This window comes from Camellia sinensis, chromosome 2 (genome assembly GCF_055761805.1).
Source record: "Camellia sinensis isolate YWXY chromosome 2, ASM5576180v1, whole genome shotgun sequence".
NCBI lineage: Eukaryota > Viridiplantae > Streptophyta > Magnoliopsida > Ericales > Theaceae > Camellia > Camellia sinensis.
Genome location: NC_138962.1, coordinates 71,459,993 through 71,485,331, shown reverse-complemented (window position 1 = coordinate 71,485,331; position 25,339 = coordinate 71,459,993). Strand labels below are relative to the sequence as shown.

Genomic DNA, 25,339 nt, shown 5'->3' with positions numbered 1-25,339 from the left:
TGCCAAAATGCAAAAAGTGACTTTTTTTTGCCATAAATTGATTTGGGATGTTGGTTATAAGCCAAAAGAAAAATTATGAAATTACCCTCCATAGATGGAAAATGAAAGGGTAAAAATGTGTAATTTTTCATTTGGCTAGGGATACTTTGGTCATTTCATTATGATTTGATATTATAAACAAATATTAATGAAAAAAAGTCAAAAGTCATTTTTTACTAACTTCTCAAATCATTTGTCTAAAAAAATCAAAAGCTTGGTTAAAAGTCAAAAAGTCACTTTTTACTATCTTTTCAAAATTAGCATTAGTTGGCTTTAAAATGTTTCAGTCAAATGGAGGTGTGGTTCTAATGTCATTGTCAGGAATTGAAAATGAGGTAGTAGAAGCTAAATGCGTATTAGGTTTGTGAATCTAATTTTGCCTATGGATGAACCAAACTTCTCACTCGGTAAGGTGGTTCACCCACACTTAAAATAAGGTAGTGTTTGGTTGATTAAAAAAATATTAAAAAATGTATTATAAATGAAATTATTATTTATTATTGTAAGAGCATGATCACATGATCATTTTATAGGGGAACAATCCTTAATCGGATTGGACGGTATTATTCAGCTTGTGGGGGCTTATCATGGGTCCTATTTTGATAATCCGAACCGTTTAATGTGTAAAACTCGTCAAATACTATATGTCTGGAAACAATCACATTGATCGAATATCGATAGTTATGTGATCAAATCAGTTTTGTATAAAAAAAAAATGGACGGTGAACAAATTAACGGTTGTCAAAATACTGATAAGATGAGATAGTTATCGATATTCAATCAACTTGATTTTTTATAAGCATATATTACTTGATGAGTTTTATATATTGAACGGTTCGAATTATCAAAACGGAATTTGTGGTAGACCCTCATGGGTTGAACAGTATAGTCCAGTCCGATTAAAGACTGGAGGCAAGCTGCCCCTAAAATTTATAAGTCTAAGGTAAGTTGGATTTGGTGTGAAGAATGAGGATAGGGGTAGTTTGAAATTAGTGTTTTTTTTGTTGGTTTTCCACTGATGGCATTTTCATTGCTTCATCAGTACATACATATCTTTCTTGATTAAGAAACTAATTTATTTTTTAAAATGGACTAAATTTGAAAAGAAAAAAAATTCTAGAAAAGTGGCTTTATTTTATTTCCTCTCTTTTAATAACTTATTTCAAATTTAGTATATTATTTTAATTTTTTTTTGGAGTTGTCTAGTTAAGTAAGACTTCAAAAGTAAAACTTTTGACAAATCTTTTAACAATTTTTTTTTTTCTTCTTAACAATCATTTGCCAAACTCAAGTGATTTTAAAATTGCCCCAAGGAACCCACGTTAAAATACATATATATATGATCAAAGGGTAAGTTTTTTTTATCTATTAGTCCTGGGGTAATGGGAACATACAAACAAAACATAAGAGAGCACTGCACTTTGCATAACATTGTAGTGGCCTTGTTACATGTTTCGTTAATATTATTTATATATATTACTCGCTAGAAGCTTTGCACAGCGGGGATAGCTCAGTTGGGAGAGCGTCAGACTGAAGATCTGAAGGTCGCGTGTTCGATCCACGCTCACCGCATACAATTATTTTGTTTTAACCATCTGGGGGCTTGCTTGGCTTAAATACCAAATTCTTTCTTATTGTCTACTTTTGGCACAATTTTGCATAAAAAAAATCAAAAAGTTATTTTCAAATACTTTATTTTATTTATTTATTTTTTCATCTTATATTTCAGTCAAAAAAAAAAAATCTTAAAAGTCACTTTTCAAACGAACCTTCAATCATTCAAAAAACAGAAAAGAAAAAAAAGAAGAAGAAATAATTATGAATCCACAAAAAATATAGGAGTGCTGCTATAATCTTTTTAGACCCCCACCAATTAATTTCAAATATTATAAAAAAAATTTAGACATCCCACTTAATATTAAAATTAATTCTCATCTTTCCAAACTTTCACTATTACTCATTACCACTAGCACTCTTCCAGCTACTTCAAAGTTCTTCACCTTTTGGTGCCACCCCTTAACCCTTCCATTGCCACTACAAGTCGTCGCAAGAGTGTCACAATGTGATAGAGATGGAGAAATTACAAAGGTGAGGAGGAAAAAATGATTGGGGTGGCAATGGTTGGAGTTAAGACTGAGCAGGAATAGATGACTGGAGCTGGTTGTGGTTGGAGGTGATTGACAAGTTGTGACTAGGGCTTAGGTAGTGTTAAGGTTCAAGTTTGAGAGGTTCAAAATAAAACTAAAACTAAAATAATAAGATATGGTAAAATTATTACAAAAATTTATTCGGATAGTTGAAGGTTAAATTTGTTTCGTAAAATCCAATAGTGGTGCTAGAAGAGCCTCTCTCTAGGCGATTTTTGGTGTTCCTCTAACAGTATTCCAACGAATTTCCGATGAGCTCCAAAAGTATTTCTGTAGTACAAATTTTAGGGTTTTCTACGACTAGGAAGAGGGGTTTGAGAACTTCTCACCCTATTTCTTGCATAGATTTTTTAATCTTTGACACTCAATTGTTCTTCTCTCACTCCTCCTCTCCTTTTACTGTTTGAGTGTTTTTCTTCTTCAACTTTGACCTCCAGCAGTGACCATACTTAGCCTATGTTTGGCAAGTGGGTTTGCAGGCTTTTTTGGCTATTTTAGTCACAAAAAATAAAATAGGTTATTTTAGCCATAACAAACAAAACATCACATCCAACCCATAATCATTACATTCTTCTCTCACAAAAAAACTCAAAAAAATCAAAAAGCCAAAAAGCCCTTCCCAAACCAAGCTTTTAAGCCCAGGCTAAAATAGCCAAAAAAGTCAAAAAGCCAAAAAGCCAACCCACTTCCCAAACGGAGGCTTAAAGATGACAGTGGCGGTAGTGATAGAATTGGACAACAGTGACAAAGACAATGACGACAACATCAACAGGTTTGGGCGTTATTGTAATTTAGATTTGGTTTTTTCAAACCACATCAGTTAGATTGGTGATTTTCCTAGAATCGCAACTGATTTTTTTGACAATTTTTGTGGTTTGTGTAGGGTTTCTTTTTTGGCCCTTTGAGATCTCTTTATTATTTTTTCCTTAATTTATATAATATGTACTTATATTTTGTTATAAGGGGACTTACATGTCGGTCCTACTAAGTGAACTTATTGTCCAATGGATCCTATGATAATTAATTACATTTTTCATCATGAACTATTAAAAAATGCCACTAATTATTAATTTTCGGCGACAGTTTAAAAATTTTACCAGAAAAAATGTCACTAGTTATAAGTTTTAGTGACAATTTAAAAAAATCATCACAAAAAAAAGGTCACGAATTTTCAACTTGTAGTGATAGTTTGAAAAATTCATCATAGAAAAATGTCACTAATTATAAGTTTTAGCGACAATTTATAAAACTGTGACAAAAAAAGTAAATAATTATTAATTTTTAGCGTCATGTAAAAATTGTCACAAAAAATTATTTTTCACGACGATTGTATTAAAATTTATTTTCAATAGGAACTATTAGAACTTATTAATAATTTATCCTTGACAAAACTGTGTTATAACTTTTCTCAAAAACTAGTTAGCACCTCAAATATAGACAGATCTGTGATCACTCAATGTCAATGGCATGAAACACGACTACAATCATTTCGTACTGTGAATTTTAAATCTATAAAACCATTCAATTCATTTAAAAAGCAAAAACCCAGCAACAAATTAAAGATTGACTGAGAATTAATAAGCTCGGAGTCTACCATGCTAAGGCTTTTCTTCTTCTTTTTTAATTTAATTTATTTATTTATTGACATCGTGCTTTAGATTCAACTTTATATATTTTTTATTTAGCTAAATTACACGATCTTCCCTAAAGTTTGTAAAATATACCTCAAGTTCTAGAGTTTTATTATAATTACATTGGGCTCTTTTAATATTTAAATTTATATAACATTTACCACTCTTTTCATCAATAATTTGTTAGTCACATAAATGAAAAAAATGATTATGTCATAAATTTTACACTTAAATGTATATTTTTCTTTATTTATCATTGTGATCTCACACTATTTGCATAAGTTACAACTGCTTTAACCTTTATTAGAAGGGATGCCAATATAATTATATTAAAATTATGAAATTATTTGCATTTTGAGTTATTTAGACAAAGATCTTCTCAACTATTAATGAATATCATTTTATTTCTTTATCTATGAATCTGTACATTTTGATCCTCTCAATTAAAAGAATGTATCACTTTCACCCTTTGACCACCTCCAAAAGTAGTATATTTTTATCATTTTTATAATTAAGGAGATCAATATATATGAATTTATAGATAAAAAAATGTAAAATAATATTCATTAAGGGGATATTAATATAATTAATTCTTATATTTTCAACATACCTAGGGAGGACGTTGTAATTTATCCTTATTATTTTGGTGAATGATCTCAATCAAGTACTAGGTGGTCCCTTGCAATTATATAATTGTTTATTACCTCCACTAAATAAAAAACAAATGTTGGTAGACACCAACCCAACAAGCTTGGATTACAATCTCACACACCATTCAATGACTTGTAAAGAACGTGGACTCCAACTCCAACATCATATCATAAAATGGCATTCCATCATCTTACAAAAACAATTGTGTTTGTGTCCCTTATATGGTGGACCTACTTATAGTTTTATTGATAAAATGGAAACAAATGTTTTAGAGGATATTGTTTAATATTGGGATTGAAATTAAAAAATATTTTTAAAATAAGTAAAAAAAATATTAAGTATATTAATTTTAATAAGAAAAATATATCAAATTTAATAAATATGTTTTGTAATTCTGTAATTTTTTGTTTGTTTGTTTGTTTGTCTGAATATACTTGTTAGCAAGATTCAATTGTCTTATTTTCATTGTATTGACACAAATGGAGCCTGCCTGGGTTCTCCTTGCCTAGTGTTGAGTGCTTATTTATTATTTTGTGTAAATTAATATTTTTCATCTTTGACTTTTGATTCAAAATTTATTTTTATCGTTTATCTTTTAAAATAAATAAATAAATGAAATACCATGTGGTCAGTTGCTGCCTGATTTGTCGGACCAAATCGCAATTCTCAAATTGGAAAATAAAATAAATAAATAAATAAGGAAAAGTGGAAAACCTGTTGGCACATCATTAGAAGTTTTGCATGTCAATTTTGTAATCAAATTAAATTACAAATAATGGTTAAGGATGGAAGGCAATTGATTGGGTGGGCACCACCCCTGTAAGGGTTACACACCATATGTAAGGAGTATGTAAATTTAGGTAAGTTCTAATAAAAATATATAAGTTATCTTATAAAATCGTACTTAACATAAATTCATGTAAGTTAACTCATAAAATGTATCGTAAATTCTCACAAAAGTGTGTAACTTAAGTCACAAAAATACATAAGTAAATAGGGTCGGCCCTGCCCTAAGGCACGTAAGGCTTGTGCTTTAGGCCCCATATTTTGGCTCAAAAATAGGGCTCCCAAATTTAAAAAATTGTTATAGGTTCAACCTTTTTTTTTTTTTTGGTTTTAAGATCAATTTAAAGGGCCCCAAATGTTTTATTGGACCCATTTATAATTTAACCCATATTTATTTATAAATGTGTTTGGCCTATATTTATTAAAATGAAAATATATAAATAAATAAATAAAAAACAATAGGGCCCCTAAATTTGGTAAACCATATAAACATATATAACATAGGGCCCAAAAATAGGGCCCCTAAATTTGGTAAGATATTATAGGCTCAATGTTTTTTTTTTTTTGTTTTAGGATCAATTTAAAGGGCCCCAAAATATTTTTTTGGGTCTATGTATGATTTACTCCATATTTATTTATAAGTATAGTTTGGTCCATATTTATTAAAATGAAAATATATATTTAAAAAAAAAGTGTTTGGGCTCAAGAAAAATAATACATACAATATATGGGCCCTATTTTTTTTATTTTTTATTTTTACCTTCTTTATCTATTAGATTTTAGTGGAATAAATAATTTTGCTCAAATTTTTTTACCTAGGTCTTTATCAATTTTAATTGAATAATTTTTTCCTAATTTTTTTGTTCTAATTTTGTTTTATTAAATTGTTTTATTTATAATTTTAATGATTATATGTGTAAGTAATTTTTTTTATGGTTACAAACAAATAAAAAAATTGTAACTTATCGTTTTATTCATGAATTTTTTTTTCAATATAAAAGGACCCCCATTTCCGAAATTCGCCTTAGGCCCCGACGAACTCAGGGCCGACCCTGTAAGTAAATGGCATACATTATGCCATGGGCACTCAAGAATTATCCAAGATAGAATACAATGAGTTTATTTGGCGCAACTTAAATAAGTTGATTATTATTTATTTTAATTGAAGAGTCTGTGATAGATTGTTTGGTACATATTTTATTATAGCTTATTGAAAATAACTTAAAGAAGTTAAAAAAATTATTATCTAAAAGTTAAAGAGAGATACTTTTGACTTCTACTTTATAATTATCAATTTTTAATTTATAATAAAATACGTCAAATAAGTCAATTGTAAGTTTGTGCAACTTATATTTGAGCATTTTTAAAGATCCAATAGACTTGTTTGTGCAACTTTTAATTATTTGGGTAGTTTTTTTAGGGTTAGATATATTGTAAGCTTTCAAAATATTTGTTTTGTGTTATTTTAATTTTTAATATTTTAATTTAGTTCTTAAATTATTAATTTGTGTTTAAAGTGTTCTATTTTCTTAATATTTTAATTATGTTAATTTAGGTCTCAACTTATTTAGTTATGTGAAGTTAGGTGTAAATCACACAAATCCTTACTATCACTAGTTCAAAAGTAAGCCTCATCGTTTGGTCCGAAGAGGTCGCCCATGGAGTCGTTGGTAGAGTTGACTCGTGAATTCGTAAAAAGTTACGGAAAAAAGTAAGTCTTAAATCCTAATCCCCGTTTGACATTAACTTTTTTAATTGATTTTGTTGAGTTGAAACTTTTTTAACTTGAGATTAAAAAGTTCGTTGTTTTAACTCTTTGAACTTTTGTAAAAAAAAAGTGAAATGTTTATAGTTTGGATGTAACATCTTATTTAGCCTATTTTATCTTTTATACTATTATAATTTAACTAAGTTAGCCAAATGAAGACTTTGTTGGTCTAAGCTCTCGACTTGTTAGCCAATGGGCCAAAGTCTTTTGGATAGCGTTTGGGCATAAGATTTGTATTGCAACTCGGTCCAGTCCGAACCTGTCAAAAATAAAAATGCCGACTGGGTTTAGGTTATGGACAAACTTAACTTCAGTTTTTGCTGGTCAACCTGGCTTAATGCTTGTAAGATTTATGTATAAAGAAAGAGAAAGAATTGTGTATTGAAATGTTGTATTGAATGTTGTATTGAATAATTCTTACAAGGGGAATGCACTCTCTTTTATAGAGAGAATTTGAGCATTGGATGCCCACTGACAGTGTGATGCATTGTACATTATAAAATATAAAGCTAAAGCTATACACTAACATGATATAAAGCTAAAGCTATACACTAACAGACATAATCATACACTAGCATGCTAAAGCTAATCATACACTAATAGCCCCCCTCAAACTCAAGGAGGATAGGTACTAGCCAACTTGAGTTTGGAGAGAGTAACAAAATAGGAAAATAGGATAGAAGACACTGTATGGTCGTGTCGAACCGTTGGTGAAGACACTGTATGGTTGTGTCAGACTGTTGTAGGAGCTAACCGGAATCAATGTCGAGACAGTTTACGGGGTCATGTCGGACCGTTGTAGAAGCTGACCGGAATCAATGTCGGGACAGTTTACGGGGTCATGTCGGACCGTTATAGAAGCTGACCGGAATCAATGTCGGGATAGTTTGCGGGGTCATGTCGGACCGTTGTAAAAACAATTGTGGTGGTGCACCAAGGGGGCGACTTAGGGAGTGCGCCATGGGGTGGCTTGAGTGGTTCCCATGGTGTGTAACCATGCTCACCATGATATATGTATAACCCCCCCTCAAACTCAAATAGGTGTGAAGATAGAAACCTATTTGAGGTTGAAATAAAGTGAGTGATAAAGGGGATCAAGACAGTTTACGGGGTCATGTCGGACCGATGTAGCAGACACTGTGTGGTCGTGTCAGATCGTTGGAGCCCAAAAGATATAGAGATATATAGATATATACATCGCACCCTCAAAAGTCGCGCCCTCAAAAGGCGCGCCCACTTCATCAAAAGTCGTGCCCGACAGAAATCATCGAGCGGCGAGCCATCAAAAGGCGCGCCAGACATGCGGCGAGGCACGTGATCGACAGAGCGCGTGTCGGCCTCTTCGGCATGGTCTTTATAAACCGAAGCGGAGGCTGAGGCTGGGAAGCATAACAAACCAGTTGAAACCTCTTCGTTCTCTGAGAGCTTGTCTCGAAGAGCTGCAAATCTTGAAACACTCTGTAACCAACCCTGCTCTGAAACACTCAGCAACCCAAAACATGGCCTCTTCTTCCCGTCCAGCTACCCAGAACATGGCCTCCTCTTCCCGTGGGCTGCTCACTCTCTTTCCCGACCTCAACGAGTCCACAAGAGAGATAACTGGTGCGGTTGCCCTAGAACCCCAACCAAGCGCCTCTAGTTTTGCGCCGTTGAACTTTCCGATGCGGTCTGTGGAGCAAAAAATGGCAGTGCAATCGGATGTGGAGCCCAATCAGTATACATTGAAGTCATGTGTGGAGACCATGACTGCGGTCACAAACTTGTCGCACCGGCTGCAAAGTAGGACAAATGAGGTGCATCAGTTAACCGCCCAACTGGCTCTGCTCCAATGCATGTATAAGGATGCGCGAGCAGAGATAAGTGTGCTAAAGACAGAAAATAAGGAGTTGAAGCGGAAGGCCACTGTTATGTTCCGATTTGGAGGTCCGCCATATGCTGCAGTGGAGGAGCAGGGGGGAGTGAACGTGCTCGGCGGCGCGGGAAACACGGAGGCAACATCGTCAAGGGCCATCCAGGACGGAGGCAAGAAGAAGAGACCGGCGGCAGAGTAGAGAAGAAAAATCCTGCTTGTGGATGTGTGTGTTGTTTTTGTTTTTGGTTTGTGTGTGTGTGTGTTTTTTTTTTTTTTTTTGGTGTAAAATGCTGATCGGGGTTGATCCCCTGATATGAATAAAATGAGTTTGGTGTGCAGTTCTTCTTCTTCTTCTGCTTCTGCTTCTTCTTCTTTTTTTTTTTTTTTTTTTTTTTTTTTTTTTTTGGTTTTGTTGTTTTTGTTTTTGGTTTGAAAATAAAAGAAAATAAATTTGAAGAGAAGATGTGAATAAAATTAAAGAGAAATGTGTGAATGTGAAAGGAATAAAAAAAGAAAAAAGAAAAAAGGAAATGTGAGATTTAAATTTGTTTGGTCGGGTCCTACCACAATAGAAAAGTAAGATGATGGGTGTGCAAACCAGTTGATGTTTCGGTTTCTTTTTAAAAGATGGAGTAAAATATAAATAAAAAAAAAGAAAGTGGAGTGGGAAACAGGAGTGTAATAAAAAAGAAAAAGTATAGGTTGGAGAGTGGGTCACATGGGAGAGAGAAGGATGTCGTGCATGTGTGTGTATGTGGCAGTGTGTTGAGTGTGTGCCCATGTGCATTGGTCTGCCGAGAGGGAGAGATTAAATGCATGTCATGTGTGCCGTGTGTTTCTCCTTGAAAAACCAAACATGCTGCCTTGTTTGTTTTCATGCACCATCGAGAAGAGAGAGCCCAGGTGCAGATTGGACGGAGCGAGCTGTGGACTCTCCGGCAAGATTCCGGCGGAGATTGCCAAGCTTCAGAACTTAGACACTTTGTTTCTACAAGTGAATGGGTTTTCGGGATCGTGAACGAGGGAACTGGGTTACTTGAAGAGCTTGAAATCTATGGATCTGTCAAACAACTTGTTTTCTGGCGAAATTCCGAGTTCGTTTGCTGAACTCAAGAACTGGACCTTTCTGAATCTGTTCCGGAACAAGCTTTACAGGTCGATACCGGACTTCATCGGCGATTTGCCGGAGCTAGAGGTGTTGCAACACTGGGAAAACAACTTCACTGAGGATGAGGACTCCGATGTTAGAGAGATACCATGAGGAAGATCGGACGATAGTGACAGATTGAGAGACAGTGGCACTGGATCTTTCATGGATTTCTGATTTAAGTTAAGATCCACCATTGTCGTTGCATTGCGGATGGGAAGAACTGGAATTGGACGGATGAGCATTGCCGACTCACGATGTAGATGATCCATTTGTCCAAGGGTTCAGTGGATTCTCAATCTGTACCGGCACTAAAACAGGATGGACTGTCATGGGGAAGGGAAGCACTTGAGATCCACTGATATTAGAAGTTTCTGGTGGAGGTGTTGGGTTGGTGCCTGAATTGGCTGAGCTTTGCCTTCTTGATGAACTCTCTCTTCTGCCATTGGGATTGAATTAACCGATTCGGCGGAGAAATGAGGGGTTGTGGTGTGTAAAGTTTGAAATGTAATGATGAAATGGGGAGTATGGTGGATGTAAATGGTGTATGGCGTGTGTAGGCCGTGAGTGAGAGAGCTGGGTTTGTATCAGTGGCGTGCCTGTGTGTAATGAGCGTGTGTGGCTCTGTGATGGGTGGTCTTTGGTGATGTGCCTGTGTGAATCGTGTATGTCCAACTGTTAGTCAGATTGAAGGGACGACAGTGGTGACAACAGTGAGAAAAGGAGCGTGGTGGCGGGTTGTTGTTGTTGGAAGCCGAATGGGATGAGGTGAATTGTTCACCGATGAGCGTCCATTGGACTGAAGCTGCGGCGGAGATGTGCAGAGGACAGTGGTGGTGTTGAATCTGCTATGAAAGAAGAAATTAAGGAAATTTGGGTTTGCCCGGCGGGTGGCCAAGGGGAGGTTGCCGCCCGCCGGTGAAGAGAATGAATTGCTGCGGTGGGTGTATTGCCGTGTCGGCACCTGTCTGTGAAGAGAATGTGGTGCCATGGCTCAAGATCATCCTGTTTGTCGCTCTTTCAGGGAGTATGTTGCCGCCGTTGATTGCGAAGAACTCGAAGCTATGTGTAGAAAATTCCAGCGGGCAGCAAAGGCAAAGTTGCCGGCCGGCTGCCCGCCGGTGAGAAAGAACTACAGGCTTAAATCTTATAGCTTTGATACCATGTAAGATTTATGTATAAAGAAAGAGAAAGAATTGTGTATTGAAATGTTGTATTGAATGTTGTATTGAATAATTCTTACAAGGGGAATGCACTCTCTTTTATAGAGAGAATTTGAGCATTGGATGCCCACTGACAGTGTGATGCATTGTACATTATAAAATATAAAGCTAAAGTTATACACTAACATGATATAAAGCTAAAGCTATACACTAATAGACATAATCATACACTAGCATGCTAAAGCTAATCATACACTAACAATGCTGACACGTATTCAGAAGATCACCTTCGAAGTGTTATTCCTTGGTTCGAAGATTAGTTCATTGTTAGAAAAGATCACCTTCAAAGATATCACAAATCATTCGAAGTTTAGTTTTGTGCCATTTTCAATATTGGAAGGAGATTGCTTTGAGTTATTTTATTTCAGCAAGTAGTTGCTTTATTGAAATATTTTGGTCAAGTTTTTTTTTCTTATTTTTTGTTAAAATTTATGTGAAGGCATTTGTGTGACCTTTTGTATTTACCATTTGTACTAGAATCGGATTTTAATCCTATGGGGGGAAAGGGGTACTTGCTGTTTGGTGCGTTTTGTTTTTCTTTTCCTTTCTTTTTTCTTTTACATAATTTTGCTTTTGTTTTTTGATTTTTTGTTGGTGTGTGTGCTGCTGTTGGTTTCTTTAATGATGTATAGTTTTTGGTTTGAGCACACACATGTCCAAACTACATTGCATTAAGCGAAATTAATACAAATATATAATAAGGGAAATTATAAATAAAGAAATAAAAAAAAAAAGCTAAAAAATTGATCTTTTTTAACAAAATAAATTATGAGTTTTTAACTTTATCAATTTAAATTTAAATTTTTTGATTTATTTTCAATCTAAAAATTGACCTATTTTCATTAAGTAAATTGACGAAAAATGATATTTTAGACATTTTGTGTATATTTATATTGAGTTTAATGATTAAAATATTTTTTTTTCATTAGTTTTATCTAACAAAAATAGGTGAATGGTTGAGATTAAAAACAAATCAAAACATTAATGTTTAAATTGATAAAGTTAAAATTCATAATTTATTTTGATACAAAAGTCAAACTCTGATTTTTTTTTTTTTTTTGGTGTATGGTAATTTCTCTAAATAATAATAATAATAATAACAACAACAACAATAACATCAATATTGTACTCATTTAAGCAAACCAATAAAGAAAATCATAAAATCCTTAAAATATTATTATTAAATTTACTTGCAACAATGTATATTGTTACATATTATTTATCAACAACATGCAAACCTAAATTTATGAACCCAGGATTTATCCAGGAAAAGGAAATAGCGGTTCAAATTTATTTTACTTAGGGACCTTATATTTTATCAATTTAATCTGTACCATGCAAACATATTCAGAATAAATTATGAATTGATAAGAGTACATTTATAGTTTTTATTTTTATTCTTTATTGATTTGTTGAAAAACCAACAAATAGTTTGAGTCAATAAATATTATTGTTAAATTATTTGTTGATTTTTCAACAAATATGTGTGCTCAAACCAAAAACTATAGGTCATTAACGAAACCAACAGCACAGCCCACACACACCAACGAAAAAAACCAAAGGAAAAATTATAATATAAAGGAAAAAAAAAAGAAAGCAAAAGAAAAAGGGAAAGGGAAAATTAGTCTAAGGTCCCTCTCTCACTCTTAATAATGAAAGAGATTCACAATATTATTTTATGATGTCTAAAATCCTTCAACCCCAAACTCATATATCACAGAGAAATTTAAGAAGAAACGAAAGGGCTTCAAAAACTGAGTTTGGTCTCTCTCTTCTCCCTCTCTCTCTCTCCTACATCAACCCCAAACCCTAGCTTCTTCTTTCATCCTCGTGAGTTTTCTCAAAGCTCCAGACTCTTGAGCTTCACAATGAACTCTTCATCCTTAGAGATCGAATTAGGATTTAGCGTTTCATCAGCAGCGATCTCTGATGAATTCGAAGTAGACGAAGGTGAGAAACACATCGGCCGAGTCGTGAATGGAAGCATAGGAGTCGATTGAACGTTCGCGATCACCGATTCGAGGTTGATCTTCGCTGACTCTGCGGAAGCAATGTCCTTTGGTTCTATAGTTTGTTCTATCTCTTCATTGTTGATAAATGTATATATATATGATACATACATATATATATATATACAATGTCAGCACATATATATATCCAGTGTTGAATATAACGAAGCTGGTCATAAACATCATTCCCATATGGCTAACTTCGCTGACATTCGGTTTATGTATGGCACAAACCTCAACTTTCTTTGTCAAACAACTGAACAATGTAGACGACAAGTGTTTGTGGTATTGTATCATGCATGTGTAACTTACCTATTTTTTCTTTGGTTTCTGAAAAACAGTCCAGGTATCATGTTGTTGATTTTTACCAAAGCTAGTGGCTATGTTCCTCTTAAGATTTTTCAATAGAGGATGGTACAGTTCTCAAAACTTTCAAACATCTCTTTTATCAGAATAAGAAAGTGGATTTCATTGAACAGTTCAACGAGAAGCTTCTCGTCAAGTAAGAAAGTGAGAATCTTCAGATTCTTGATGTAAGGATCTTTTTTGTGGTTTTGAAATAATTTGTTTTAATCTATGTTTGATATATGATATTTGTTATTTGCAGGTTCGCAATTCTGAACTAACAAAAGTTAGCAGAACTGAATTTATGACTCCATCTGCATTTATATTTCTATATGAGAACCAGTTGTTCCTGACATTCAGAAACAGGATGGTGGTTGTTTGGAACTTCCGTGTGGAGCTCGTAACTTCATTTGAGGGTCACCTCTTGTGGCATCCTGATTGCAACACAAACAACATATATATCACAAGTGATCAGGATCTTATAATTTCCTACCGCAAAGCTGATTCAGATGATCCATTATCAGAAAGAAATGGTAAATCACGATCACCTGAACTGAATTTTCTCTAGGTTGAAACCAGAGAAATTCTTTGGTTTTTGAACTGAATTTTCTCTGGGTTGGTCCAGAGAAATTCTTTGGTTTCGAGTTAGAACCTGGAATGCTTAATTTGTATAAAACCCAATGTTTGTGAAATCAAATTTTGAAACCCTCTTGTTGAGAAGGAGAGCAATATTGATGTTGTTCGATTTCATCTCTTATTCTCTCCAGAGAAATTCTCATCTAGAGAAATTCGAGAATTTCTTTGGAGAGAATTTCTCTAGAAAAGGCCAGAGAAATTCCCATAATTTGCTTGACACCAAGAGTAAAGGCAAGCAAAGCAACAAATCACAGAGTTATTTGTGAGAAAATTAGAGAAAATTCAACCCTAGAGAAATTTCAAAACATAGAAAATCAAAAAAATTAAACAAACCAGAGAAATTTCTCTCGGTTGAAATTTCTTTGGATAGAAATTTCTCTGGGTTGAAATTTCTCTGGACCAGAATTTTTCTGGATCAAATTGAGGGACCTTAAATATTATGAAAATATTAGATGTCATTTATATTATAAAGTTTTAATATCAAGAACCCTAAAAAAAAAAAAACCAAAGAAAAACAAAACGCACCAAAATTGTGCGGTTTTGACTTTGATTTGTAGGCTTGGAGGACGAGGAGTGCACCTTAAAATAGCTAAATTAATACAGGAAAAACACATGGTTTAATTCATTTTGATTTTAATTTGAACTACGTCATCATTCATATTGCACTTCCAAACTATATATAATGGGAGTGTTTGTTTAAACTTTTTTAAGCTAATTTATAATTTTTATTGTTTGATTAAATTTATTTTAAATAACTTTTGATTCTAACAACTTATTTTAACTCAAAAAAGATGATTCTGAGAAGCTGCTCACCCCTTACTTCTGATTATCAGCTTCTACTATAGACATATTAATTTACAATTATACTCTTAGATTTTTTTATTTTTTATTTTTTTAAAAATAGAAAAAGACCCAAATGGACTATAAATTATTTTTTATTTTTTTTATGAGAAATGTAGACAAGTAGTGAATAACAAAAAATAAAAGTTAATTGAAAAAATTACTTCACAGTTTCTTTAACAAACACTACTCGGTAACTTAAATCTATAATCCAACAATTACACCAAAGTCATAATCTATAATCTGTTAAGTTATAATTTATAATCTGTTTTAATAGTTATACCAAACGAAGCCATTATATATGATACAATGTTTAACAACACTTTGATATTGAAGTAGCTATAGCATCGTAGATTAGAATAAACAATTAATGTGTTTGGTTTCAGTTTTTTAAATTCAAATTTTTAAAAATTAAGTTTTTCGTGTTTTTCTATTTTTAGTGAATATTTTTTAAATTTTAAATATATTTTTTATTTTTTTAGATGCACCTTACTTAGATGTATCTAAATAATAAAATATTTATGAAAAAATATTTTAAAAAGTTAATAAATATACAAAAATACGAAAAATGTACTAAATTTTAGTTTTTTTTTTTTTTTACTTTTGATATTTAGTGATTTTTTTAAAGATTTTTTTTACAAATATTATACTTTTTAAGTGTATTTATGTTAGGTATTTTTTTAAAAAAATTGCTTAAAATATTAAAAAAATTCAATGAAAACAAAAAAAAAATACAGAAAATAAAATAGTAAAATTTTTTGAAAAATATTTTTTCTGAAAACCAAAACCAAACAAGCTTAATTTTTTAAATCTTGCGATTAATATGAGACACTATATTATTAATGTGGAGATGTACTTACTGGGAAAGAGTTAGCTATACATGATAAATTTAATTTTCACTTTATCAATTGATAATTTGTTATTAATATGAAGAGGATGCCATAGTTGAAATCCGTTGAAGAGGGCTACTTCAATATACTTATTCAAAAAATAAAAATAAGAAAATGCTATATATCTCATCGGAGTATTTCAATGAATTTTTTCACTTCTTACATGAATTAATAAAATAAAATTAACTGTATATATAGTATTTATTAGAAGAAATTTTTGTGAAAAATCCATTTTTATAGATGTATATGACATTAAATTCAATGATTGATTTATTTTGGTTATAAGGATAATAAAATATACAAGTGAGAAGTACACATCATTATTTTAAACGATATATATTTGTCCTTATATTTTTTTTTTTTATTTTTATTTTCATACAATACTATCAATGGCTGTTCACAGTCACTAGAAAAGTTATTGGTAACAACCATTAATGGAGACGATTAAGTGAATAGACAGAAAGACATATTAAAATAATATAATTTTTCAAATTATAATCGTTCTTTCGAATAGAATAGAATAGAATTTAAGACAATTACTTCAAAAGTTTCCAATATAAATTTATGATCCGAGTACACTTTATTATATTTGAAAAATATTTATAAATTTTAAATGTACACTCATACAAAAAAAATTGATAAAAAACAATAAAATTCAACTGGACATGAAAATCATTTTCCTTGTTTGAAAGATGCATGTTTACCAAATTGGTTGGCTGTGGTTGGTGAGACTGACCAAATCAAATTGTGTTGCAATCATTATTGGAACAATGTAAAAGCAAGGTGAGATTACCAATTGCAGCCTCATTTTCTTCTCAAAATTGCATAGGGGTTAGCACTGAAATAGAATGTGGCACCACATAATTGGCTTTCTTTGAACCCTTTGCTTTGTCAAAGCCAATCTCCTTTTTCACCTACCAAGGTGTCTCGCCTTGTGCGTATTGGATTGACCTATTCCCCCTCTCAACTTCAAGACACCAAACTCTTTGCCATGTCAGCATTAAAAAAATAAAAATAACAATAATAATAGGTGTAATAATGTAATGATGAGGTACTTTTGATTTGTGTTTGTGGATGCCACATCACTGCAAGTTGAGCTTGAGCTGCCCAACTGGGAGGGCTTGGCTTAGAATTGGGTGGGCTTGAGTCTTGACTATTGGCCAAACAATACACACTCTTACTTTGGAATGAATTATATGTAGGTTATGATATTTTGTAATTTTAAGAACTAAATCACTTTCAGTCCTAATCAAGAGAATCACAATGGATTATAATTAAATGACACTCAAAATATAATTAAAGAGTTTTTTTATTATAATTATAATAGCGAGTCATAACTAACACTATAATTAGTCATAATAAAATTATAACCAACACTACAATGAATAACAATTAAATACGACTTGAGATATAACTAAAAATCTTTGACCATAACCAAAAAAACAACCGCAATACATCATGACTAAGTCATAACCAACATCACTATTAGATTAATCTCACATTGTCAAGCTTAACTACCTAAATTTGATTAATATAATGTAATGATTTTTTCACTAATAGTTAATTAATTTTGAATTAGATATTTTAACATGATATCATTTATAGTCAAGTTAAATGCTTTAATAACCACAATAAGTTATAATCAAATCATAACAAATACTACAAGAGGTCAAAATTGGCTAATACCACTCATAATCAAGTTAAATGCTTTAATCACAATAAGTTATGATCAAATCATAACAAATACTACAATAAGTCAAACTTTAGGGCAACTAGAGGTTTGTCTAATTATTAACTTTAAGACTCCGGAATAGTCGAGGTACGCGTAAACTAACACGAACATCCAATTATAAAATAAATAAAAAATCATAACAAAAAATCACAATTTTTTTTTTTTTTTTTTTTTTTTTTTTTTTTTTTTTTGTAAAAGCATCTCCAATGGTGTTTGCTAAAATAACAATGGTGCTCTAATAGTCACATGCTATTTTGGCAAATCTCAACCAACTTTCTCTCCAAGTTTGTAGATGTTGTTTGGATATAGATTTTTTAGTGATTTTTTTTTTGTTTATTTTTTGTCTTTTGTGACATTTTTTCAACTGTTTGTAATTTTTTTTTTTATATATTTACATTATACTCGACTAGACAAATATAAAAATTAAATATAATTCACCTTACCAAAAAACATGCCACTAAATTTTTTTTTATTGACTACATTAAAAAATAAACAATCACTAACTGCCCACCAACAACCATCCATTATTCACCTGGCATTCATTCATCCAGCATTTATTCACCTACAACCACTACTTAGGGGTTGTTTGGGGTGTCCTAAATAAGTGTACTTTTTTTCTTTTTATACTAAAAAGTTGAGGAAAAAAATATGGATGTTTGGGTTAACTTTTTGACTTTTTATAGAAAAATGTGTATTAAAAAATTGTATAAATTAGTGTGTAGGGAAAAATTAGGATTAGGAGTTGTACAACCGTAATTTTTGACTTTTGGTGAATAGTGATAACTTTTTAACTTTTTGAGTAACTTTTTGACTTTTTAGTTTTTTTTCAACTTGCCAAACTTGACCTAACAATCATCCATCATACACCCAACATTCATTCACCAGTAATCACCTACCCAACAACTATTCATTATTCATCTACCAGTCATTTACCAACAACCACCCACCAATAACTACCCATCATTCACCCACCCATAATTTTCTCTATAAATTATAACACCAGATTTGTTACAATTTTCATATTCACCTACCTACAATTTTCACATCTTCTAAACTCTCTGTACCTAGCGACAAGATTTTCTATAATTTTCATATTCACTCACCCACCCACTCATCCACCTACAATGAACAATCTCACTAAAACCCTCTTCAATAGAGATTTTGATGAATCTTTATCATCTGATGATGATATAATGATGATGCAACTGTTAACAATGTAACAACAAAGAATACAAGTATTAACCCTAAACCAACCAAGTAGACATGTTGGTTCCACAAGTGGTTCTCGACACATTAATTGTGAGAGGGTCAAAGGTGATGCACAAATTTATAGAGATTACTTTGCAGATAATCCTATCTACCTAGAAGAATACTTCTGAAGACATTTTCGAACGAGGCGATCATTATTTCTTAGTATCTTACATGATATTCAACAAGTCAATGAGTACTTTATCCAACCCAATTATGCCACTGGTGCTTTTAGATTATCCGGTGTACAAAAAATGACTGCTGCACTTCGGATCTTGTAATACGGTGTACCTGCTGATGCTATAAACGAGTATATCAGAATCGGCGAAACTACTGCAAGTGTCGCCTTGAATTTCTTTACCAGAATGATTGTTGCTATCTATAAATGCGTTTACAGAAGATACCCAAATGAGTCAGATGTCGCCAGATTATTGCAAGTAGGAGAGCGACACGGGTTTCCTGGAATGTTAGGGAGTTTTGATTGTATGCACTGGCGTTGGGATAAATGTTCAACTACCCAAGCCAGTGCTTACACTGGACACTACCACAAACCAACGGTTGTACTCGAGGCAACCGCTTCCTACAACTTGTGGATTTGGCATGCTTTCTTTGGCATGCTTGGCATGATATTACTGTTCTTGATAGGTCACCTTTATTTTTTGAATTAACTAGAGGATGGGCCCCTATTGCCAACTATACCATCAATAATCACACATACACCATGAGATATTATCTTGCTAATGGTATCTATCCTTGTTGGGCAACGATTGTGAAAACAATATCTCATCCTCAAAGGTTAAAGAGATAACTATTTGCAAGGATGCAAGAGGCATAGCAGAAGGATGTCGAAAGGGCATTTGGAGTGCTCCCAACATGTTTTAATATTGTTAGAGTTCCAGCGAGAGGTTAAAGTTATGAGGATCTGTACTATATTATGAAAACATGCATTATTTTTCACAATATGATCATTGAAGACAAGCGTAATATTCCAAAAAATGAATGCAGTGCAACACTACTGTAAACTGATACCACTAATACCTCATGTCAAGTGTCACGCGATCCAAATCAGGAGTATGTTGAATTTATGTTGAATCACCAGAGGATTAGATATACTGAAGCCTATAATTACACCCCATCGAGAATGGTGTATCTATCCTTGACTTCACTATGTTCATAAGAGTTACATCTTGCCACCTGATATTGTTTTGCAAGATTGGCCAACAATTTTCAAAAGCAAAATATTTATTTTCAACTTGATGGTATAAAAGTTTTGCTTAAAGCATCTGTATCAATAAAATATTAAATTAATTAATTAGTTAGTTTTTATATGAGGCAAAATAAAAAAAAATAAAATAAAAACTAACATAATAAATGAAGATGAAATCTTACTATATCAACTTGAAATGTAGATTTTCGACTTGCGCCAAACACCCACGAAATTTGTTGCAACATTTCATGATTATACCCCATTGAGATCAGATAGAAAATTGTGTTCTTAAGTGATCATTCTGCAGCGAGCAATAATTTTAAAAAATTCTTCCCAAAAAATAAGCATGAGATTGCGAATTCCCAACAATTGTGTCTTCAATAATGTGACACCAAGCTCTACAAATTGTCAAATTTTCTTGAGTGGTGAATGATTTTCCTCTTTTTTGTTTTTGATGAACCTTGCTACAAAGAAAAAAGTGCACTTATTTCATCTTTTTATCTTTTTTGGGTCACATCAATCAACATCTCCTCTCTACTTTTTCTACACATAATACAAAAAAAGTCAAAAAGTGCACTTATTTAGTCTTCCCAAACTAGGCCTAATTGTGTAAAAAGTAAACAAAAAAAATTATGTAGATTGAAAGTCGTGTATTCAAATTGAGATTGGTTGTTTATTTTTATAGGAAGTAAAAATATGAATTTTTTTTTTATTCGTTTAATTTATAATCGTTAAAAACCAACTATTTCAAACTTTTTTGAATTGGAGGAAAAAAAAAAGAGTCGTTGCTCAATTTGTGTATTCTAATGACAAAAGAGCACTGTTGGATTAAATAATCCAACGGTTCAGATTGTTGCTTCTTTCTATTTTTCTTATCTCTCTGTCTCTCTGTCTCTCTTATCACTCTGTCTTTCTTCATTCCAATTCATCTCCCAACTCTGCTTTCTCTCTATCCAACACTGTCTCTCTTGTCTCTCCAATAGCTCTCCAAAACCAGTCTTTATCTCTCTCCCTCGCCCTTACCATCTCAATTCTTCTTTATTCACTCGCTTCCTCTGTGTCTTATCTTCTTCATCACCACAACCACAAGAACCACTACCACTACAACCAACGGAACCACCACCACACCCATCGCTTATCTCTAACCCTCAAACCCCAAATGTGATTCTCTCTTCTCCAACCCTCTTCTCCCTCTGTCTCTCACTTTCTTCATCACTACAATAACCACCACAACCACAAGAACCATTACCATCACAACCAATAGAACCACCACCATACCCACCACCGACCTCCAACCCTCAAACCCTTCAAATCCTTCTCTCTTCTCCAACCCTCTATCTTCTATCTTCTTCCTCTTCGATCTCTCTCTTCTCCCTTCGTTCTAAATCGCCGATCTTCAATGATTGAAACCCTAACCCTAACCAAAATGATCATCTCTCTCCCTTTTCGATCTATCTCTCCCTCTGTTCTAAACCTCTTCTCCAATGATCCCTCTTTTTGATGATTCAATCCCAAAACCCTAATGAAGACCTCTTCTCCAACAATCCCTCTCTTTCAGTGATGATCCAAATCTGAAACCCTAATGAAGAGCATCTAAAGAACACGAAGAAGATCAACCCTCTCTGTTAGGTTTTTTTTTTTTTTCTGATTCTGAAATCTTGATTAAATTTATTTTTTTTTTTGGCTTGAAATAGCTGAAATTTTGCTTCTGTGTTTGCATGTGAAATTTTGCTTCTGTTTTTATTTTTTGGTGATTTTTGGGTGAATTTTGCTTCTACGTTTGGAACTGTTTGCTAGGAAAAATGATGAGAAAGGGAGGAAGGGGAGGAGAAAACGGTTGGTTTTGGTGACTTGGTAGCTTTGGCAAAGCTTGTGCCATATTTGACATAAGTTTTGATATTTACCAAAAATAATAGCTGTCAAAACTTACTATTGGTGGTGGATTTCTATGAACTGCTTCCATAATTTGGCAATAACAACTCTAATGGCTTGCCATTGAAGATGATCTAAGTGAGGATATGTTACACCTATTTTTTTTTGCAGTGTGTAATACAAAATTTCCAATGCAATACTTTAATATTAGGAGAAATAATACAATAGTATTGTTGACATCCCACTGTACCAAAAACATTTTATTGTCTTTATTAGATAGTTACAATAACAATTCCTCAGTCATGTCTTTCCTTATTAATGCACTTTAAACCAATTTGAGAATAAATTTTTTTAGCTTTTTTGGTTAAAATAGCACTAAAAGACAAAATCTCACGTCAAATTCATAATCATTTTACTTTTTCTCTCACAAATATCACATCCAACTACAAAAAAATCAAATTATCTTTCCAAACATAAAAATTTTAACCTCCTAAAATAGCCTACTAAAATAGCAACTTTCCAAACACCCACTAAGAGATAAATGTTGTCAAATACAAAATTTATTATTTCTCCTCTTTAATGATATAGTAAAAGGCTTGTTATTGTAAAAAATTAGCATAAAACTCAATTTCGAGCTCCCAAATCCTAAAAGTAATTTAAAATTAGTGTTCATTTTAAAAAAATAAAAAATAAAAAAATTACACTTATAATCAAAGCCATTTGTGTAAAAATTATACTGTAAAAAGCACTATACTCCCTTTAGTTTGAATATATGCAAATACCTGTCCCATCATTTTGGACTAATGTGCAATCATAACACCGTTAACGGTAGGTGTTAAAAAGATTAATTTATCCTTACATATGAAGAATTCTCTCTCTCTCTCTCTCTCTCTCTCTCTCTTCCCTAATACATATAATTTTATATATTAATCACATATTTAACAAATTAAATCAAACACCCTAATCTATTATCATAAAGTTACCTTAATTAATTTTTTATTTTTTAACTTAATTTATTATTTAATAACATTTTAAATTATATATACAAATATATATATATATATATATATGCATATATAATTAAACCATAAATTCATCTAAACACATTTACCATAGAATTACCTTAATCCAATTTTTAATTTCAAACCACTTTTTGTTTAATAATATTTTAAAATAAACATATATAAATCATAAATTAAACTAAATACCCTAATTTATTACCATAAAATTACCTTATTTAATAATATTTTAAATTAAACATATACATATACATATATAAATGGGAAATTTATCGGAAAGTCCTTTATGGGTGAATTGTGTTCCAGTTGGTCCTGCTGATTTTTTCTTTGATTGAAAACTCCATATTAGGTGGGATTCCTTACCCATAAGTCCTTTTTTAAATTTTTTTGTCTGGCCTGGACGGATATGGCCTCAGCTAATATATGGGATGTTCTGTTTTTCCATATTGGTATGCGCAATCCCAGCAATTGTGGAACCTGACAGTGGGTCAAAATTCATTTAAGAGGTATTATAATTAGGGTTTACATTCTGGGTTCATGATCGTCTCTGCGCCTTAGAAATTCAGCCGCTTACGTTCACACCGTCATATCATACAGGTTATCTCTTCATTTTCCGTTACGGATCCCTCACTCACCATACCCACACTTCAGTAATCCCCCCCTCACCTATGCACAACTTCGTAGATGTTGTGGAACACACTGGCACGTTAATGTTTACAGATAAACATTAGACTTCACCAACACAATAGCCAATTCCATGTATTCCCGTTCGCTACGCACTTGCAACCACACATTGACAACGATGCACAATTCCCATTGTAGTTGCAATTCTGTCGCAATTTTTTTCATCTTCGAGTTATGGGTCTTTCTGACATACTGTCGTGTGTTATTTCTTACTGATACCTGTGCCGTTATGCAGATGGACGCCCTTTTGATGCTTCCTTGTTCTTACCGGTCCACGAATGTCGCATATAATCTGTAATCGTCCAACACATTTGCTGAGATTGTCGATTATGTTTGTTCGAAGTTTTCCGGACTCCTGCCGGGAAATTTCCAGTTGTTCTATAAGATTCCCGACTATAACAACTTCTCCTTACAGAATGATGTCGACCTGAAGAATATGGTTTGCCTTGCGCGCTCGTTCCAGTTGCAGTTAATTGACGTGGTCATTGAACAGCATCCTCGTCGGGATGATAACATTCCTGCCATTGACCCAATGATAATCCAAGATCAAGGCACAACAGGGGATGGAAGCAACTATGCATCCGGTAACTTTCTCCGGTGTCCGATGGAAGTCCCTTACCGAACACATGAGCATATTACGTACAGCTGCACCCCAATCATATAATTTCATGGCGTCAAAGTTGTCCACGTACCGTATCAGGGTCCAACTAATGGTCTCTCCGGACGTGGCAAACAAAAGCTTCCCACACACATACAGACAAATAAACTTGGCCGTATCCTCATGATCGTTCGGGGTGTCCCCCACCGAGGCCTCCATCAGCAAATCCTTCACAAGTTTGGCCGTTATCCTGCTTGTCCCTGGACACCTACGCTGGACAAAATCAGACGCAGGCCTTGGTCGTGGCGTCAAATCAAGGAATGCATTACCACCTTGCAGCCCGAACAACAGCTTCATATCCTCATCCATCAAGTCAACTCCACGACCACCCAGAACAAACTTGCCTTCCCGTACACTGTATGACCTTAGGATACGCACGATCAGATCGTCGCCTTTTCGAAACTCTGTGTGATCAATCTGGTTCATTAATATAGCTTCAATCATAATCCAAAACGGTGTCCTTCTCAAGTATGCCAGGTGCACTTCCCGCAAATTGACTGCGTAAACCAATTTAATGATCCCAGCAACGTTAGACCGGAAATTGAGCCGTGGTTTGACACCCTTTCTAGCATCAACGGGCCGGCTGACAATATTGGGCTGCTTAAACAGGACTCGTCCAGGCATGTTCACCCCAACTTTTCTTCTCGATGACAAGCCCAATGCCTCTTGCCTTTTACGTTCACATGACCGTGTCCACCGAGACCCAGCTGAATTAACACCTACAGTTCCACAACTCACATAAGCAACAAATACAACTTCACCACAAACTGACAAATTTCAGAAATTCACATAAACATACAGTACCCAACCCACTCACAAAAACACAATCTGAAAAAAAAAACATGTCACTTAACAAAATTACTTACAACTCCAACAAAAAAATGTTCACAACACATTCACATAACGCCCGCGTACACCACACACATCAACAAACCCTTTGACCAACAATGTTAGT

General features: G+C 33.2%; 1 non-coding gene across 1 annotated transcript; it reads left to right on the top strand.

Annotated features, from left to right (window-relative positions):
* The first annotated feature begins 1,538 nt into the window (after positions 1-1,538).
* TRNAF-GAA (transfer RNA phenylalanine (anticodon GAA)) lies at positions 1,539-1,611 on the top strand. The gene has a single exon. It is a non-coding gene; the product is annotated as a tRNA-Phe (tRNA).
* Positions 1,612-25,339: the final 23,728 nt, after the last annotated feature.